An 8,002-nucleotide genomic window follows, 5' to 3' on the forward strand; every position below is an offset into this window, starting at 1 on the left:
GTTTTTTTTTTTTTACTTTTTTCACTTTCGTTTCTTTTTTTAATTTTTTTTATGTTTTGTCTTTTATCTTTATTTATTTTAATTTATTTATTTTTTATGATTAATTTTAAAAAACTTGAAATATATTCAAACGTTTTTTTGGGTTTTTTACCCCAATATTATTAAAAAAATAATACACGAAAATGGGTTGTCAGCCAGATTAATTATGAAAATGGTATATTTTTTTAGGTCGTACCTACACGAGTAAAGCAACCCATTTTTTTAATATTAATTTTTTTCGTTTAAAAAATTATTATTATTTTAATATTTATATTAATATATGAGTAAAAATATGGGTTTTATACGGGTAAAAAATACCCGAAACTTGTCGAACTTGTCAGGTAGGCGCAACTAGTCGCACTTGATAGGTAGACGCAACACCCTCCACCTGCTCCTGCTGCTGCCGGATAAAGTATGCATTATTAAAATTAAATTAAAATATTAAATAAGAAATAAAATTATAAAACAATATGTTATTTAGAAAATAACTATTATTATTGTAATGAGATACATGTTTTATTAGGTATAAGTATTTAAATTTTTGTTTTTGTAATGTGATACATGCGTAAATCTATATATATTTATAATCATATTAGTGAATCTACTAATACATACTTCATCTTGATAAATTATGCATTATTAAAATTAAATTAAAATATTAAATAAGAAATAAATTTATAAAACAATATGTTATTTGAAAAATTATTGTAATGAGATATATGTTTTATTAGGTATAAGTATTTAAATTTTTGTTTTTGTAATGTGATACATGCGTAAATCTATATATATATATATATATATATATATAATCATATTAGTGAATCTACTAATACATACTTCATCGAGGTAAAGTGTGCATTATTAAAATTAAATTAAAATATTAAATAAGAAATAAAATTATAAAACAATATGTTATTTGGAAAATAACTATTATTGTAATAAGATAAATGTTTTATTAGGAATAAGTATTTAAATTTTATTTTTGTAATGTGATACATGCGTAAATATCTACATATATATAATCATATTAGTGAATCTGCTAATACATACTTTATCCGGATAAAGTATGCATTATTAAAATTAATGGTTTGTTTAAACATACTAGTTGTGCCTGTCAGATAGGCGCAACATGTATGTATGTTCCCGTACATACACCCGGGTTCTATACTAACCCGAAAAAAATAATATAACAATAATTTTTTAAATGAAAAAAATTTAATATTAAAAAAATGGGTTGTGCCTGTCAGGTAGGCGTGACCTAAAAAATATACCATTTTCGTAATTAATCTGGCTGACAACCCATTTTCGTGTATAATTTTTTTTATAATATTGGGGTAAAAACCCGTTTTTTAAATTTTAAAGATAATTTAAAAATCATAATTTAAAATATTATAAAACTAATAACAAATTTAAAAGTTTAAAATATTTAAATATTTTATATTATTAAAAATATATTTAATATTTAAAAATAATATTTAAAATTTAAAAATAATTTTAAAATATATATTTAAAATTTAGAAAAATATATATTAATAATGTAACACCCCTAACCCGTATCCATTGCCGAAGCATGGGTTTGAGCATTACTACCATTTACGATCACTAAAAAATTTAAATACTTACCGATTCAATGCATCATATAAATAAATATATTACCATTCAATCAACAGTTTGACAGTTGTATAAGCATCAAACAACAACATTGTTAGTATACTTGCACATATCTCATATAAATTCAACAACGATATATCTATTTTCTCGACATATCGCACTTGAGTTTAATAATAGTCTCAATTACATAATTTCCTTGTATCAACATATCAAAGATAATCATATATGTACATGTCATGAAACATATCATGCTCTTACCGTTTCTTCATAAGCATATATCATTCATTTCATTATATCAATATTTCATGCTCCATCATTTCCATATATTTTATGTATATTTATTCGGTAATAGCTTATATCAAACTTAACATAAATTATATTTCATGTATTTATACTTATTTCGTTTATCTATCTTCATAATTATTTCATATAACCATTCGTCATCGATACATATTACACGAATATCAATTGTTCAACAGATGCTAGGCGTCTCCCATCCACGGTCTTATTTATCTTTGACATGATGCCATAGTGTCTTTCAACTATGGTCTTACTCATTTTCTGTCATGTTGCCATGGTATCTTTCAACCATGGTCTTGTTCATTTCATATCACGTTGCCATGGTATCTTTCAACCATGGTCTTACGATTCATATCGAGTTGCCATGGTATCTTTCAACCATGGTCTTACACATTTCATATCGAGAGCACACTCCATGAACCTCATCCTTGCAGCGGGATTACCGGTCGAGCTAAATCCCGCAATATAAACTCATAGAGTATTGTCGGGATTACCGGTCGAGGCTAAATCCTGCAACGACAATTACTCTAATGAGCTTGGATCCAATTACCATCGAGCTAAATTCAGACCCTAATTCGGATTACCCGTCCGGCTAAATCCATTTTACACATATTCTTCGGAGGGCTATATCGGGATAGGATCACCCGTCCGGCTAGATCCTTTTACCGTCAATTCCTTTTAGAGATCCATCGAATTTTCCTTTCATTCAAACGAAATTTCTTTCCATTTTATCAAATATATCAATGTTTCATTAATTTTCATACAATGAACACTCAAATCATATTCACATCAATAACATACAATCTCAAGCATTTCAGAATATAATTCAAGTTACACGAACTTACCTCATTGATTGCTCGTGTTTATTATTTCATTATTCTGATATATTTTCTTTTCCATGATCAAGTCTCGTATTTGTGTCGTCCGGATCTTTATAAATAAATTTGATCATCATTTTCATTCATTTCATATTCTAATACATTTAATTAATGCTCTAGGCAAAATTACCATTTTGCCCCTAAATTTTAATTAATGACGATTTCATCCTTAGGGACAAGAAAGTAAAATTCTTGCAATTTAATCCTTATTTCCAACTATTATTCTCATATATATTGATAACAGTCCATGAATTCTATAAAATATCAAAATTTTCCATAATTTCAACACTTTTCAATTTAATCCCTAAAACATGTTTTCCCCCGATCTTGAACTAAATTGATAATTTCGTTAAATTTTTGTAATTTAAATAATAAAATAATCTATTTCATGCAATTTAGTCATTTCTGACATTTTACAAAATTGCCCATAAAATTTTACTTTTATTCAATTTAGTCCCCGAGCCTAAAACATGCAAATTAGCCATGCTAGATGAATATTCATACATATTTTCCTCCTCCTCCTCTCCATTCCACATCCTTAATTTATATAACATACAACAAGTAACATTATCAATAATTTCACTATTTACTTATATGTACATTCAAAACTGTCCATTTGCGTTATAGTCACTAAATTATTTATATATTAAGCTACAGAACTCGAAATTAAGATCCGTTAATTTTTCCTGAAACTAGACTCACATGTATTCTTATCATAAAATTTTCAGAATTTTGGTTTAGCCAATTAGTACAGTTTATTCATTAAATTCACCCTTGTTCTGCTGTCTGACAGTTCTGACCCTTCTTCACTAAAAATTAGTTATCTCCTTTTACATAATTCAAATGATGTTCTAGTTTGTTTCTAATAAAACTAGACTCATTCAAAATTCTATAAATATAAATTTAAGCCTCTAATTATTTTTCTTCATTTTTTTATTATTTTTCAAAGTCTGAACAGGGAACCTGAATTCATTCTGACCTTATCTCACAAAATTCATTATATATCAAAATTTACAAATTCATTGCTTACACTGTTTCTTCTATGAGAAACTAGACTCATTAAGATTTAATTCCATATTTTTTTCATCTTCTAATTCAATTTATAAAATTTATGGTGATTTTTCAAAGTTAGACTACTGCTGCTGTCCATAACTGTTTTAGTGCAAGATATTAATTACCATGTTATAACACCCTTATTTTCTTTTTCTACACCATTTCTCATCACTTTCTCTTATTTTCTCTTCACTAACATATCAAGAACATAGGACCTTATGTAATAAAACTCTACTATAACATTATTTCCATGATTTATCAACAATAACAAACTTAAAAACATATTGAAATCTTGATGTACTTACCTTATTCTCTTGATACCAATCTTTAACTTGATTTTCTCTCTCCTCCAGCTTCTATTTCTTGAATCCAACTTGATATTCTAACTCCCCATGTTCTCCTTAACATTTTCTCTCTTGGTAGCTATGGAAATTCATTTGATTTTTGGGTGAAAATGGTGAATTTTTGGTAAAGGACCAAATTGTAAAGAAAGTAAAACTTTCTTTCTTCCTCTCTTTCTCTCACGTTAGTTTGCATGGAAAGGAAAGATGATGAAAATTCTTCATCTTTCTTTCCTTATATACTAAATAAATAATAATAAAATAATATTAAATATCTCATAAAATATTAATAAAATAATATTTATCTAATTAATTAATTTAAAATATCATTAACATAATCATTACATTCTAGAATTCTCTCTCTTACTAATTGACCATTTTGCCCTTCATGATCTTTTAGAATTCCATCCTTGAGTCATCATTTAATTTGGTAAAATTGCAATTTAGTCCCTCATAGTTTCTTCACTTATTCAATTTGGTCCTAATTCATCCATTTTCCTTAGTTTCTAGATCATTCTACCCTTAAAATATTTACACTATTGGTCCTTCAACTTTTCATATTTACACTTTAACCCTTTAAGTCTTGAGTATTTACTCTTAGGCAACAAAACTTTTCTTACTTTTACAATTTAGTCCTTTCCGAATCAAGATATCATAATTTCCTTCCCAATGTTGCCATAACTCAAAACTTCCCTTTTATCACTTTATTTCCTTATTTTATTATATCAAGGATAATATATTCTTGTAAAGATTTTCGTGGTATTACATTTCTCTCCCCTTAAAATAAATTTCGTCCTCGAAATTTTCTTGTTTTCTTTTGATCATGAATTTCATTATTTCTATAGTTCTATAGTTTCTTTCTGTACATATTTACCCAGTTTATCATTTATATCCATTCTCTATCTTTTCATTTCATAATTTATTTTCAATACAATATTTCACATTTACCTTCGGAGCTTCTACCAATAGAAATAGAAAATAATATCATATGAATCTTATTATCAAGTGTTCTATCACATATATTGGCTTGAAAAACCAAAGAAAGATAGAGTAGTACCACTTGTGAATCAATCAGACTTGCGATAATTTCTGTCTATTAGCATATTTATCCAACCTTTTCATATATTGATTATAGCATCCAAACATGAGCAGTTCCATATGCCTCTGAAAATATCAATATATATAAGATACCCATATAAAATCCCAAAAATTTACTATAATATACCCAGTTATAACGGCTATATTCAAATATTTTTGCAATCTATTCACCAATCTATTGACTAGTATAGTCATCAATAATTTCACATCATTTACTCCACTAAAAAAAAACTAATTAGGAAGAAATTTTCAGTTAACTATTACGTAAATACCATATTTAAATAAATCAATTTTCCCATAAATAACTTCTTTCTTTAACTTGGTGATCTTGTATATCTCAACTAGTTTAAGAAAAATCTGATATCTTTATTCAGAACCCATCTTTACTTATTAACTCATTCTCAGTTCCGACTGCATTATCAATTGTTCAACCATTGAGTTTTTCACTTTCCGCTTCTGAACTTAATCAATATAAATCTCATGAATTTCATTGCATATAATTGTACTAGTAAAGGGGTATAGATCGTAAAGTCTCATAATTTAATTGTCATATATTTACTCATATAACATTTATCTTTCTCAAGTACTATAAAACATTTATTCGTACTTTTACGAGTTCTACTTCATCATAACTAACATTTTTACTCAGAGATAATCCTTTACTTCGAAATGAAAATTGTTTACTTTTTACTTAGCAGAGGCCCAGTAGACTAGATAGAACACTTCGGATATATGGGACTTATATAGAGGTGCATTATTATGCACTATTAAGCGAAAACACTTGAAGTGCTATCTGAAAGTACAAATGTCTTGAATGTGCTAATAATCGTAAAGCATCTTGAGGTCCCTTAATATACTAGTAGTTCTAATCTTGTCTACTTGGGCAAATTATTTCATGCACGCATATCACTTTTACACCTTTCGCATGATACTTTTACATGCTTTACAATTTAATCCTTGTACCAATAATTCATATACTTATATCTTACGTATCTTCCATACATGTAATATATTTCAAAATTCACTATTTATTCATAATTCTCTAATAATCCTTATCATGTACTTCATATATTACTTTTATATATTTTGTAATTTAGTCATCAAGACAATATTTCATGTAGTAATATAATTTGCTTTTAATAATACATATAGCATCATATTCATCATCGACATGTATTATAAAACATTTATTCATACCATTTTTTTTATACCGATTCATCATAATCAACTTTCTACTCATATACTTGAGTATCGCTTTTAACATTATCGAATTAGCTTGGTTGAAAAACATCTCTTTCTATAAATAAAACAAATCTCATCGAGTGAAAAATATCACACTATCACATATTATAATGACATGTGTTTTTAGACTTCACATGTACTACGTTTGGTCCGAGAATCGACTAAACCATAGCTCGATACCACTAAATGTAACACCCTAACCCGTATCCATTTGCCGAGCAGGGTTTGGAGAATTACTACCATTTACAGATCACTAAAAAATTTAAATACTTACCGATTCAATGCATCATATAAATAAATATATTACCATTCAATCAACAGTTTTGCAGTTGTATAAGCATCAAACAACAACATTGTTAGTATACTTGCACATATCTCATATAAATTCAACAACGATATATCTATTTTCTCGACATATCGCACTTGAGTTTAATAATAGTCTCAATTACATAATTTCCTTGTATCAACATATCAAAGATAATCATATATGTACATGTCATGAAACATATCATGCTCTTACCGTTTCTTCATAAGCATATATCATTCATTTCATTATATCAATATTTCATGCTCCATCATTTCCATATATTTTATGTATATTTATTCGGTAATAGCTTATATCAAACTTAACATAAATTATATTTCATGTACTTATACTTATTTCGTTTATCTATCTTCATAATTATTTCATATAACCATTCGTCATCGATACATATTACGAATATCAATTGTTCAACAGATGCTAGGCGTCTCCCATCCACGGTCTTATTTATCTTTGACATGATGCCATAGTGTCTTTCAACTATGGTCTTACTCATTTTCTGTCATGTTGCCATGGTATCTTTCAACCATGGTCTTGTTCATTTCATATCACGTTGCCATGGTATCTTTCAACCATGGTCTTACACATTCATATCGAGTTGCCATGGTATCTTTCAACCATGGTCTTACACATTTCATATCGAGTTGCCATGGTATCTTTCAACCATGGTCTTACACATTTCATATCGAGAGCACACTCCATGAACCTCATCCTTGTAGCGGGATTACCGGTCCGAGCTAAATCCCGCAATATAAACTCATAGAGTATTGTCGGGATTACCGGTCGAGCTAAATCCCGCAGCGACAATTACTCTAATGAGCTTGGATCCGAATTACCAGTCGAGGCTAAATTGAGACCTAATTCGGATTACCCGTCCGGCTAAATCCATTTTACACATATTCTTGGGAGGGCTATATCAGGATAGGATCACCCGTCGGGCTAGATCCTTTTACCGTCAATTCCTTTTAGAGATCCATCGAATTTTCCTTTCATTCAAACGAGATTTCTTTCCATTTTATCAAATATATCAATGTTTCATTAATTTTCATACAATGAACACTCAAATCATATTCACATCAATAACATACAATCTCAAGCATTTCAGAATATAATTCAAG

The sequence above is a fragment of the Gossypium arboreum genome, chromosome 8 (assembly GCF_025698485.1).
Source record: "Gossypium arboreum isolate Shixiya-1 chromosome 8, ASM2569848v2, whole genome shotgun sequence".
Taxonomy (NCBI): domain Eukaryota; kingdom Viridiplantae; phylum Streptophyta; class Magnoliopsida; order Malvales; family Malvaceae; genus Gossypium; species Gossypium arboreum.